The 14574-nt window shown below is 45.0% G+C and overlaps 1 protein-coding gene across 3 annotated transcripts in view; it reads right to left on the reverse strand.

The window, feature by feature from the left end:
• pnp6 (purine nucleoside phosphorylase 6) overlaps nt 1-14574 on the reverse strand; it is an 81318-nt gene that overhangs the window by 23290 nt on the left and 43454 nt on the right. The gene's annotated exons all lie outside the window — the stretch shown is intronic.

The following is a 14574-nucleotide window of genomic DNA, read 5'->3' on the forward strand; positions in this document are numbered from 1 at the left end:
TACCTTCCATCTGATGATCGAGGGTAGAGTGAGTTCTTGACAGGGTAAATGTGGAGAGGATATGCTACTCTTGTGGGAGAATTTAGAATTGGGGTCACTGTTTAAAAAGAAGGGTCCTTCATCTAAAACAGAAATTAGGCGACTTTTATTTGGTGGAGGCAGAGTCCTAGAAGACTTCATCTGACAAAGGAGCAGCACTCCGAGAGCTTGTGATTTCACATAAACCTGTTGGACTATAACCTGGTGTTGGGTGACTTCTGACTTCGTCCACCCCAGTCCAACACCAGCACCTCCATATCATGAATAACTTTAAGGCAGAGATGGATAGGTTCTTGTTAAACTAGGGGGTGAAAGGTTACTGGGGATTGCAGATGTAAGGTTATAATCAGATCAGCCTTGCTCTGATTGAGGGGCCTCGAGTGGTTGACGGTCCTCCCCGCTGTTTCTTGTTCGCATGTTTGTAACATCTCGTTCTCATCCCACAAGGATTTGGGCGCGTGTCTTTGCTCAATGGCCATCTCTGCCCCAGAGGCTGCCAGCTATGCTGCCAATGGAACATGGAACGCAGTACCTAGAACGCTGAATACGGCTATTCGAACCTGGAACATGAGTCCTCGGCCTCCTCCACCGCCAAAGCCAAGCCACCCGATGCCTGGAGGAAGAACGCGTCATCTTCCGCCTTGGGACCCTCTACCCACACGGCATCAAGGTCAATTTCATCAATTTCCTCATCTCCCCTCCACCCCCACCTCATCCTAAATCCGACCCTCCAGCTCAGCACCATCCTCTTGAACTGTTCCAACCTGTCCATTTTCCTCCCCGCCTATCCGTTCCACCCTCCCTCCAACCTATCACCATCACCTCCCTCCTGCATTTATCTATCACCGTCCCAGGTACCTCATCCCCAACCGCACCCTCCTATTTATCTCACAGTATCCCCCCCAGATCCCAACAATCCTGATGAAGGGTTTATACCCGAAACGTCAATTCTCCTGCTCCTCGGATGCTGTGCTTTTTCAGCACCACACTCTCGACTCTGATCTCCAGCACCTGCAGTCCTCACTTTCTCCCAGAACATGGAACATTGAATGTGGAACATTAAGTATAGAGCCTGGAACATAGAACACAGAACAGCACAGGAACAGGCTCTTCAGCCCCCCCCCCCCATGTCTGTGCTAACCATGATGCCAGATTAAACTAATTCCACCTGCTTGCACATGGTCCATATCCCTCTATTCCCAACCATTCGCGTGTCGGAATGCCTCTTAAACAGTGGAATTATATCTGCTTCTACCAGCTCAATCCAGCAGCATGTCCCAGGTACCTACCACTCTCGATATAAATCCATGGAGGATGCCTTAAAATCTTACCGCCACCATCCCATTCATTTTTTGTACCTTCTCTAGCAAGACATCTCACATGGATCCATATCCCCATTGCAAATGACCTGCTGACCCTCACACCTTCCCATTTCATACTGAGTGTAGCCCTTACAGAATGATAGCCCTGGTTTGGATCATATCGCCTGAGGAACCGGCCAAACTGGGTACAATCTGCCCTTCTGTGCCAATCGGAAGATCGAGCTGGTCCAGCACAAATGGCAATAGCTGCTTAAACCAGCTGGATGTTTCACAGAAGATTTAAAGGTTTGGCTTGGAGTTGAATGTCAAATTTAATGATCCAGCCAAAGTTTTATTCCAGAGTTAAAGGTGCCTGACATTTTGCAGGAACCTCAACTCCACACTTAAAGGGTTATGTAACTCACATGCAAAGTCTGACATTTTGAATTTGACACAGGGGTTAGGCAGTTTGCTGAATATTTCATACCAGCTCTTAACAAAAGGTTTCAGTGGTGTTATTTCAGGGCAATGTAGCATGGGGATGTATAAAGGGTCACGTACACTTGCCTGGGGCTGTCACTTGCTGGGTGGATTACAAATAAAATCTGCACTGGTATCTCTCCCAGAGTCACAGCCTGTGAACAGAGAGCACTTTTAAACATTTACTGTAGTGTTTCCCAAAGGGTAAAGTGCTTTTCATAAAGTATAGCATCCGTCTCAGTGAAAAGGACACCAGTTTTGTGAAAAAGTCTTTGCTGTACCTTGCAAAGTTTCACTGATAGGCAATTCATTTGAATGCATATCATGCATATGACATTAGCTTTAATGAGCTGGACATGCTTTCACCCTGAGTACTTAAAAGGTTAGCCAAACACTTTTCTCATGCAGATGGAGTCTCATTTATAACTGATGCCATGTAGAAGGACCTTTAATATGCAATTAACCATCTTCCATGTTCTGTTGACCCTGAGTTACTAAAAAGGAATGTTTCTCGTTCTCTATTAAAAGTCCCTAAATTTGATGTGGTCATAATTCAAAGTCAAAAACACACACTTACTCTCATACAGACACATGCACTCATTTGCACACACACACATTCACAAACAAACTCATTCTCAGACACACACACAAACTCTCACACTTCCACATTCGCACAGACACACATTCACACAAGTTCACATACACTTACGCGCACAGTCACAGATGTATTCAGACACAAATTCACACACACCCACTGCTCATTTTTACACATTCACACATGCTCACTCGCACACATTCCACACATATTGACTCTCTCACACATTCTTGCACACATGCAAACACATACACTCACGCACATTCACTCACAGACATTCACACACAAAATGAACACACCTGTGCACATTCACACTCACACACACAGAGATATACACTCGCACGCATTCACTCATTCACACATACAGTCATTCCCCCAAATCTGTGAGGGCACCATTCCAGAGAAACTCCACGAATGATTAAATTAGTGAGTGCAGAGCTCATTAAAAATGGTTAAATATTGCAAATACAAAATTTTTTGCTTTGGATGTTGATTTTTGTTTCTACTTATATTTTGGTATGGATAAGTGAATTTGCGATTGGGGGATACAGAGAATTTACTGTACATTCACATAGACACACACACATACACTAACATGTAAGAAACAAACATATTAACAAAGACGCATACACTGAAAAACACACACACAGACACAGACACAGACACAGACACACAACAGGGCATGGTTAGGAACAGCATTGACAATGAGATGGGCGGCATGCTTTCAGCTGACACAGCCTGAAATTCCGGGATCCACTTCCTAAAACCTCTTACAGCTTTACGCTCATTCTCCTTATATGATCTTTAAAATCTATTCTTTGGCCATCTCCCTTCCTTGTGTAAGTCAGTCTTTTTTTTTTGACATTTTTGGAATACTGCATACAATTCTGGTCACCCTTCTATAGGAAGGATGTTGTTAAACTTGAGACGGTGTAGAAATGTTTTACACGGATGTTGTTGGGACTGCCTGAGATAGGTAGAAGGAATCTGACAGCTAAAGAATTGAAAGAAATGAACAATATTGTCAAATAAAACAAAAATGTTCATGAGGGTAGCTTAATTTTCCCTTTGCGATTGGGGTGGGGGGCAGAAGTGCCTCAGTGGTTAGGACAGCTGCCTCAAAGCATCAGGGGACAAGGTTTGATTCCCGCCTCAGGTGACTGACTGTGTGGAGTTTGCACATTCTCCCCGTGTCTGCGTGGGTTTCCTCCGGGTGCTCCGGTTTCCTCCCACAGTCCAAAGATGTGCAGGGTTAGGTGAATTGACCACGCTAAATTGTCCACAGTGTTCAGGGATGTGCGGGTTAGGGGTAAATGTAGGGGAATAGGTTTGGGTGGGATACTCTTCAGAGAGTTAGTGTGGACTTGTTGGGCCAAAGGGCCTGTTTCCACACTGTAGGGATTCTAATTCTATTTGATGTTTCTATTCACTGTTTTAAAATAAGAATAAAATATTAACCAAGGTGATGAGCATTCAGTTCGAAAGGATCGTCGGGCTCAGTCTTCACCTGAAGGTTTTTCCATGGCATGTGAAATAGGTTTAGCACCCATTTTAATTTTGGCCACAACATCATCCAAATCAGCCTCTAGAGTACTTGGGAAAGAAACAGAGAGATAGAGAAAGAGTTAGAGACAGAGAGAGATAGAGAGAGAGAGAGAGAGAGAAAGAGAGAGAGAGAGATTGAGAGAGAGTGAGAGAGACAGACAGAATGGAGAGAGAGAGAGAGAGATAGACACACAGATTGAATGAGATAGAGACCAAGAGAGACAGAGACACAGAAAGTGATAGAGACAGAGACACAGACTGAGAGAGAGAGAGAGAGAGACACACTCACACACACAGATTATATAGAGAGAGAGATAGAGAGATAGGCAAACAGTGAGGGAGATAGAGACAGAGAGAGATAGAGAAACAGAGAGAGAGAAACAATGAGAGATATAGAACCAAGAAGAGGGAGAGACAGAGTGAGAGAGACAGAGAGAGAGAGACAAACAGAGAGACAGAGAGAGAGAGAGACAAAGACAGAAAGAAAGAGACAGAGACAGAAACTGAGTGAGAGTTACAGAGACAAAGACGGATTGAGAGAAAGGAGCGAGAGAGAGAGAGACATTGAGTGAAGAAGCGATGTTGACAGACAAAGAGAAAGAGAGAGAGAGCTCCCAATGTTGACATCTATAAGGCGTTCATTTACTCCTCATCAATCTTCATGAGGTTGGTCAGTCTGGTTTGCTGGAACATTCCGGATAAATCTATTTTCAAAGCTATCAGACTGCACAGTGTCATAGATGGGTTCAAGTAGCTTGAACTATGTGTCTGTGTATGTGTGTATGTGTGTATGTGTGTACTGTGAGAGCCTGTTGTGTACAGTACGTGCATAGTGTATACATGCAGTGCGTGTAGTGTGCTGTGTAGCTAGTGTGTGTGTAAGTGTGTATTGTTTGAGAGACAGAGAGAGTGATAGAGATAGAGAGAGATGGATGGAGACAGCGAAAGAGAGAGAGAGAGAGAGAGAGAGAGACCGAGAGATAGACTCTCTCTTATTGTTTCAGTACTGAAAGGCCAATATCTTATTAGCTGTATGCCCCATATACATCCAGATGACAGACTCTGCCATATTTACCACTTGACAACAGATTGTAAACATGGGACCTGGTCTTGAGGCATCCTAAGCATCGCTTCAACATCCGAACTGTGCTCCTCTGAAATGGACCATTTCTGACTGGATGCCTATGCAACTGATAAGGACGAGTCATTTCCAAAGAAATGGGATTTCTATGAAGTGACCATGGGCTGTACAGAAATTGTCTATTTACACAAGATGAGACAGCACAATGCAGTGTAATGTAAAATGATGCAGAAATATCGAACCTCAGGTTTACTTCACCTACCAGCACAGAACAGCAGAGAGTTAATGAAACAACAGTTTGTGTTCTTAAAACCAACAGCCAGCAAGATAGTCTTGTCAAAAGCGAGCGGACTCTATGTGCAGCAGTGAAATGCTTTCTGTCTCTCCTCACAAGATTTAAATTCTCCCTTAAAACACTGACTCTCAGGTGAAACCTGGAGCCCATGAACATGGTGGGTAGCGGGTGGGGAGGAGGTACAGGATAACTGATGATAATGTCAGTGCAGTGGAGTCTGTGGGTTCTCTTCGCTCTTTAAGGTCAGTACATTCAATCAGAAGTTGGATAAGCAGAGAGGAAAGAAAGAAATGGAAGCATGAAGAGAGGTGTGACAAAGCTGATATGGAGCATAAACAGCGACTAGTTAGATGCAATGTCAATGTAAGTTTGCTCTCTGAGCTGGAAGGTTTGTTTTCAGACGTTTTGTCACCATGTTAGGGAACATCATCAGTGAGCCTCCGGTGAAGCACTGGTGGTACGTCCCGCTTTCTATTTATGTGTTTAGGTTTCTTCGGGGGGTGATGTCATTTCCTGTTCTTTTTCTCAGAGGATGATAAATGCAATCCAAGTCAATGTGTTAGTTGATAGAATTCCGGTTGGAATGCTATGTTTCAAGGAATTCTCATGCTTGTCTCTGTTTGGCTTGTCCTAGGATGGATATGTTGTCCCAGTCGAAGTGGTGTCCTTCCTCATCCATATGTGAGGATACTAATGAGAGAGGGTCAGGCCTTTTTGTGGCTAGTTGATGTTCATGTATCCTGGTGGCTAGTTTTCTGCCTGTTTGTCCAATGTAGTGTTTGTTACAGTCCTTGCACAGTATTTTGTAAATGACATTAGTTTTGCTTGTTGTCTGTATGGGGTCTTTCAAGTTCATTAGCTGCTGTTTTAGTGTCTTGGTGGGTTTGTGGGCTACCATGACGCCAAGAGGTCTGAGTAGTCTGGCAGTCATTTCCGAGATGTCGTTAATGTAGGGGAGAGTGGCTCGGGTTTCTGGGCACGTTGCGTCTGCTTGTTTGGGTTTGTTGCTGAGAAATCGGTAGACTGTGTTCAGTGGGTACACATTCTTCTTGAATGCGCTGCACAGGTGATTTTCTTCTGCTCTCCGTAGTTCCTCAGTGCTGCAGTGTGTGGTGGCTCATTGAAATAGTGTCCTAATGCAGCTCCGTTTGTGGGTGCTGGGATGATTGCTTCCGTAGTTAAGCATTTGGTCCGTGTGTGTTGCTTTCCTGTAGATACAGGCTTGAAACTCCCATTGATTGCTCACTCAACTGTGGCATCCTCACTGGCATAGAGTTCACAAAGGTGGAGCATAACAATGACAAACTGCCATTCCTAGCTGTCATAGTCGAGCGGACAGTTAATGAGGAACTTCAAACCAGCGCCTACAGGAAAACAACACACAGGGACCAAATACTGAACTACAGACGCAGTCATCCCAACAGTGAAAGGTGAATGCAGATTGGTACTGAGAATATTACAGTTAATTAATGTCCTTGATTTGAATACCAGGAACAGCGTTCCTAGGTGTAAAAAGAAAATAGTTTGCTACACTGCATCAACTTGCAAGGACAAACATGTGACATCTTCACTGCTTCTGCATACTTGTACAAACGTATGTTTAAAAAGGCTAAAAGATCATCAGTGGATAGTTTAACATCCTTCTCCAGTTCACGAGGAACAGTCACTGTTCAGGAATTTTATTTCATAGAATCCCTTTGGCCCAACAAATCCACACTGACCCTCCGAAAAGCATCCCACCCAGATCCATTCCCCTATTACTCTACATTTCCCCGACTAATGCACCTAGCCTATACTTCCCTGGATGCTTTAGCATGGCCAATTCACCTAACCTGCACACCTTTGGACTGTGGGAGGAAATTGGAGTGCCCAGAGGAAACCCACGCAGACACAGGGAGAATATGCAAACTTCACACAGACAGTCGCATGAGGCTGGAATCGAACCCGGGTCCTGGCACTGTGAAGCAGCAGCGCGAACTGCTTATGGTGACACTGGTGTTCAGTGACATTGGCTTTTATTGTACCTTTAGGTTGACAAAAATCCAGACATCGACAGTCGTATATTGGGAACACTGGCTTGGGTATTTGTATTTAATGACAGATCCAAGTGAAAGGCCAAGGCAAATAGTGCAAGACTGCAAGGGGGTAAGGCAACAGAAGCTTTTACAGCACTGTCAATTTCACAACATTCCCAATGTGTTTCCTACTGGGGATGGGGGAAATGCGTAGCGGGATCGGATTTAGTGTTAGATTTCCGGTTTGGATAGATTTCCGGTTTGCGGAGGGTTCGAAAAACAAGGAGAAGTTTAGACTGTAAATTTCAAGCATGCGGCAATGGCGGCTGAGAAGGCCCAGAATACCCTGGAATAATGTCACCAAGTTTGGCTTTTCAAAATTGGATGCACTGCAGGAGTATCAATGGGTTGGCGAGGGGAGAATTAAAGTAAGAAGATAGAGAGAAAGAAAAACAAAGGAATCAATAATGGGGAGACGGATAAAGTTAAAAAAATGATGTGGCAAATCATGCCAGGCAGTGGAATATATTTGTGGCACTTGATGTCCAAGTGGTAGCAGTGGTGTTTGCTCAACCCAGAAGATCTAGCGTTTTTCTGATGTGATTTGCTTTATTATTGTCACATGTACCTAGGTGTTGTTTTGTGTGCAGTACAAGCAGATCATACCATACAAGGTGCAATAGGACAGAGCGAGGAATACAATGTTACAGCTGCAGAGAAGGAGCACAAAAAAACGAGAAAATTTAAGTTTAAGACATCTATTCAGAAATCTAATAACTTGAATCTGTTGGTAAGTGTGTTTAAGCTTTTACATCTTCTCCCACCCCCCAGTTATAATCTCTTCCAACCTCTTCCATCAGGCAGAAGGGTCACAAAGCTAGTCCTTTTTTTTGTCTAAAAGCTCAAGGAGACTCAGTCCTTGATTTTTTTCAGAGGGGTAATAAACCAGGCCGGGCTCCGATCAGTCTGGTTTGGTACAGAGATGAAAAGGATTTTGAGAGGCCTTTTGTTTGTATGTAATCAGATGAGACTTCAGGCCAAAGTGGTCATGTTTAAGAAGTGACCTGTATAATGTAAGAGGAGTGCTGAGCAGTTTAGTTCAGTCCAGAACTGGTTGAGAGTTCAACAGTGAGCTGTGTGGGAAACTCTCTCTTCTGCCCTTCTAACTTCAACCTGTAAGCATCTGACCCTTTTTTTGTACTGTGTTTTAAAGGGGGTTTGCTTATTGGGACTATTTTGTATATTCAGAACAGCATACTTAAATCTAGTTTGGATAGACTGAGTTCTGTAGGGGCTCTTCATTCTGTTCTTTGGATTTCATTGTGTAATTCCATGAATAAATTTTTTGTCTTTTTTAAACCTGGTAGTCAACCTCGCTAACTTACTCCGGGTAATTTTCACTTTTCACTGTACAATTACCAAAACAAATTGCAAAGTTGTGGTCTGGGCTGCCTGCTTAAGAATGTTTTGAGTGGTTTGGCTTAGTCCATAACAGAAGATACAAGAGCTGAAGCACATGTACCAACAGATTCAAAAAGAGCTTCTTCCCTGCTGTTATCAGACTTCTGAATGGGCCTCTCAAATTTTAAATTTAATGTTGACCTTGCACTTTGTGCATCTTTTTCACGGCTGTAACATTGTATTCTTCACTCTCGACCTTGGTAACTACGAGGTTCTTGAATGGGGTTGTTCACATGGACTAATCAGGAAAACCTTGGCTGACCAATGTAACCAGGAGTTAGGAAAGCGGCCCAGGGGAGTCCGGTCAGTACACAGGGCAACTGGGAGCTGGGTGGTTGACAACCAGCATGGAGGAAAGCGGGCCTGGGGAGGGTCGGTCAGTATGCAGAGTGGCCGGAGACCGGAAGGCCAATGACTGTCCTGCAGGAAGGCTAGCTAAGGACGGTCTGATCAGTATGTGGTGTGGATAGGTGCTAGGTGTGGTTTTGTTTTGCTATGTTGGGTCCACGTTCTATGCACTGTTTCTCATTTAACTAGACTGTCTTGTCTGTGCTTGTCATTGTTACTTTGCTGATTTTCCTGTGGACTGATATGAACGGTGGTGTTTGGCCTCGCTGCCCCTTCCCCTGTAAATAGTGGCTTTTTAAGAACTACTGCTTTCTGCGTATTATCAACTGTCGGTATTTTGTACGGTTTCATAAAATAAAAAAAGAAACGTAGCCAGGAGATTAGAATCTCCTCAGTTGAGGACTGACTCTGAGCTGGCTGGCCATAGCCTGTGGACTGTGCACTCGTTAATAAAGGGTGATGGGAAACTGGCCTCTGTACAGGCATTACCCTCTAACGTTCAATACGATGGTATGACCAGAGAGTTTGGTGGGATATGGCTTGTAACAATGAAAGCACTTGTTAATTGAACTGTAGACTATAGCATCTTCCACATTACATCACTTCCATTTCTGCCTAATCACATAAAGTAGGCGAATCATTATTTCAATAGAACAAGGTCAATTTAAACCAGTGCAATGATTTATTGCAGAAATATTATTTGAAGGGACAAAGTAACATTTATAATTCATTCGAATCAATTCCTTCTCATGCATAACAAAAAGCATGACACGTCTGTGGGCTAGATGCACTTATCTAACCATTAACCTTGCCAAAACTGGTCAGCAGAAACAGTGGAACTCTCTTGAGGGCTGACTGACTTCAGCTCACGCTAATTAACTGACTGTTTCTCAATTTCTTTTCTGGAGAAATTGGTTTTTAATGAGTAGCAGACCAGATATAGTCTGACATAACCTGTGGTCTCAGTTGTCATGTGAGAGAGACTGTGCTAGAAGTTTGGAACGGGAGCAACGGAGGGTGGAGATGCCTACTGCCATATCAGCGTCTCGATGGCATTTAGAAATACTGCTTGAATGCGTATCTGAACAGAAGATCCCACACTAAAACGCTGTCCCCATTACTGTACAGGGAAAGGTGGACTCTGTCCCCATCCACTCTTGTCAGGTATTGGTGAGTGGAGCTGCTCATCAAACCCACAACTGCCTTCCCAGGATGTGCTCTGTCCTAACGATACTTATACAGAATTACATAATTCAATCAGTTACATTATAATATCACCCAGGCTCCTCTACCTCATTACATCGACAGGTTTGGATTTGATGGGCCGAATGACCTCCTCATATTGGAATGATTCTCTGGCTTAAGAAAGCAGTGACTCTGTGACAAATAAGAAATCCCAATCTCAGCATCAGCCTTACCTCGGTTACCTGTCCAAATGCCTCTGGGTCAGAGAGTCTTAGTTAAAGACCGAATCCAGAGGGCTGAGCATTTCATGTCGGCTAACAAAACATTTACCCAAAGTTCAAGGGGCAAGAGGCAAGCCACACCATGTAACCATAGGGAGGGCATGGCCAAAGGGTTTTGTTGCTGGACTGTTAATCCAGAGACTCAGGTACTGTCGTTGGGATACCTGGGCTCAAATCCTGCCATTGCAAATGGTGGATTTGAATTCAATAAACTCTGGAATTAAGAGTCAATTGTTGGAGGAATCCATCTGGTTCACTAACCCCCTTCAGGGAAGGAAACTGTCATCTGTACGAGGGCTGGTTTATATGTGAATGCAGACTCAATGGTTGACTCTTAACTGCCCTCTGGGCATTCAGGGATGGGCAATAAATGCTGGCTTAGCCCTCATCCCGCGAATGAATTTTAAAAAAATCCACCAGGCCTAACTTTCAAACTGTCGTTTGCAAATCGTTTCTCACATCCAGTTTGTGGCAAAGATGTTTAAACACATGAAATGCAATTGCCAGACTGAGAAAAACAGACACTCCAGCTCCTTTCACAACTTCGAAGAGCTTCACAAATATAACACGGCCTCAGCACAGCACTGCAGTGACGGCCTCGATTTTCCAGCTTAATCCTGCAGTATTTCCTCAACAGAAACGTCTGCAGTGAGGGGGTGAAGGTGTTATCAACTGGTCGGCAGTTCAGGAGACAAATGGAGACAGTGAAGTAAAACCAACAGTCACTTGCGGGGTGGGGAAGTGTAAACAAAATTAAGGAAACTCTTTTAAACCTCAGCGGAAGAGCAAGGAATGGGCTAATTATGGATTCCTTCAAAAAGCTCACACAGTTAGAATGGGCGGGAAGGTGTGATTTTAGGATGAAGAGTGTGGTAGGCAGATTGGCCGACCCGAACGTAAATTGATTGGTGGATCCCTGTCCCTGAACTGATCTTTGAATTGCACAAGATGGCTCCAAGAGACAGAGTAGGGAGAAGATTTGCGCTGTCACACTTTCAGAGCTGGTCCTTCTGAAAGCCATGTGGGAAGTAAAGGCTGGTAATCAGCCATATTTTTAAGATAGAAAATATCTTTTGAGGAGTTATCTGGCATTGATTTTCTCATTCTGAAAATACAGAAATAATTCCAAGCAGTCAAGGACTGAGACTAGGAGAAAAAAAGATTATATATGAGATTGCATATTGGACAAGGGAGTCTTTAGGCATCTTCTCTGCTGTTGAAACTTTATTGCTGGAACAGCACAGCAGGTCAGGCAGCATCCAGGGATTTATAAAAGGCCCAGGTAATGACCCTCAGCACAAAATAACAAAAAGAAATCATCTCAAGGTGTGCGACAGACGGACAGGGAGGAGGTGATTGTCCTGATATTTTGGGATTCTGTCATGTGCCGGCACTGTGTTTGGATAATGTGCCGATCTCAGTTGAGCAGCTGGGGATACATACAGGCCTTGGAGCTGGGTGTGAGGCTGCCAACATTGCTGGATGTGTGAGGGTGAGGTGGACTACCTGAATGATCAGTGTGAGTCCTGACCGCTGGACTGTACTGATGGGCGAGTGATGCGGGTGTGGGATGTTTAGCAGAGTGAGAGTTCAGAGATGTCATTGGCACTGGTCTTTGAAGGTGCATTCACATACCTTGACCACGTAGCGGAGGTTATTCAACTTCTGACAGCCAGGTCTTTGGGGCCACATACTTGTAGTGACTTCTCTCAACACATACAGCATAGAGTCATACAGCACGGTAACAGGCCTTACAGTCCAACTCATCCACGCCAGACTTCCCAAATTAAACTAGTCCCACTTGCCTGCATTGGCCCATATTCCTCTGCTTTCTTCCTATTTATGTACGCATCCATATGCCTTTTAAATGCTGAAATTGTACCAGCCTCCACCACTTCCTCTGGCAGCTCATTCCATACACGCACCACCCTCTGTGTGAAAAAGCTGTCCCTTTTAAATCTTTCTCCTCTCACCTTAAACCTATGCCCTCTAGTTCTGGACTCACCCACCCCAGGGAAAAGAACCTAGCTATGCACTTTATCTATGCCCCTCATGGTTTTATAAACTTCTATCAGGTCACCCCTCAACCCCCATGCTGAAAATGATCCCAGCCTATCCAGCCTCTCCTTAAAATTCAAACCTTCCAGTTCCAGTAACATTCTTGTCAATCTTTTCTGCACCCTTTCCAATGTAATAAACACCCTTCCTATAGCAGGGCCACCTTTCACTCTACATACATCCTACATGTTCCCCTCAAAACCCCTCCTCAGAAACGTGACTTTTCGCCTCCGGTCCACCTCATGACTAATGCCTGTCATGTTGTATCTGTGAATCTGGGACTTCTCCTTCTCACTGTCCCACTGTTCCAGTTCTGCAACTCCTACATGCACCCTGAGTCAGTGCAGGTCACCAGGTAGCAGCACCAAGGTCCCCAGCCTGCTTGTAAAAGCGACAACCTTGCCTGCACCTTGTGCTATCAGAGCAAGCTGCTGAGTCCACCAACTGAACACTGAGGCAGCTAGACCTGGGGTTCCCACCCCTCGGACTAACACTGCAATCAGAACAATGAGGGGGCACGACCAAGTTGGCCTTTTGCTTGGGTGAACGCCCACCTGCAGCTGCTTCATCAATGACCTTCCCTCCACCACAAGGTCTGAAGTGGAAATGTTCTCTGACAGTTGTTCAGCACCATCCGCGACTCCTCAGGTACTGAAGGGGCCATATCCAAACGCAGCAAGACCTGGACAATATCCAGGCTTGGGGCTGCCAAGTGGTAAAGTGAGTCGAGTAGGTGGTGCTGGAAAAGCACAGCAGGCCAGGCAGCATCTGAGGAGCAGGAGAATCAACGTTTCAGGCATCAGCCCTGGAAGTGCCAGACTATGACCATCACCAATAAAAGACAATCTAACCACCACCCCTTTACATTCAATGGCATGACTATTACTGAATTCCCCACTGTCAATATCCTGGAGGTGACCAGAATCTCAACCATACAAACACAGTGGCGACAAGGGCAGGTCAGAGGTTAGGTAACTCACCTCCTGACTCCCCATAGCCAGCCCATCAACTACAAAGCACAAGTCAGAGGAGTGATGGAATACTCCTCGATTGTCTGGATGGGGGCAGCCCCAACAACACTCAAGAAGCTTGGCACCATCCAGGACAAAGCAGCCGGATTGATTGGCACCTTAGCCACACACATTCCTCAACCATCGACGCTCAATAGCAGCAGTGTGTACCATCTTGTATGCAAGACGCATTCAGAAATTCACCAAAGACCCTCAGGCAGCACCTTCCAAACTCAGGGCCATTTCCACCCAGAAGGACAACAGCAGCAGGTACATGGGAACACCACCATCTGCAAGTTCCCCTCCAAGCCACACCCCATCCTCACTTAGAAATATATCGCCATTCCTTCAGTGTCGCTGGGTCACAATCCTGGAACTCCTTCCTTAGCAACATTGTGGCTCAATCTGTGCTCAAACCCAGGTGGCACGGTGGCTCAGTGGTGAGCACTGCGGCCTCACAGGGACCCAGGTTCAGTTCCTGCCTTGGGCAGCTGTCTGTGTAGAGTTTGCACATTCTCCCCATGTCCGCATGAGTTTCCTCTGGGTGCTCTGGTTTCCTCCCACAGTCCAAAGACCTGCAGGTCAGGTGAATTGGCCATGCTAAATTGCCCATAGTGTTAGGTGCATTACTCAGAAGGAAATGGGTCTGGGTGGGTTAATCTTCGGAGGGTTGGTGTGGACTGGTTGGGCCGAAGGGCGTGTTTCCACACTGTAAGGAAACTAAAAAATGGATAGGACCTTCAGCTTCTGTTTCCATTACTCAGACTGGAACCTTGACTCAAAGCATAATTTCAAACACATATTTCCAATGCTGGTACTAAAATACATCCCCACACCGACAAAATAACATTGCTAGCACCAACCACCCTGCTGTCAATGA

Source organism: Chiloscyllium plagiosum, chromosome 17 (genome assembly GCF_004010195.1).
Source record: "Chiloscyllium plagiosum isolate BGI_BamShark_2017 chromosome 17, ASM401019v2, whole genome shotgun sequence".
Lineage (NCBI taxonomy): Eukaryota > Metazoa > Chordata > Chondrichthyes > Orectolobiformes > Hemiscylliidae > Chiloscyllium > Chiloscyllium plagiosum.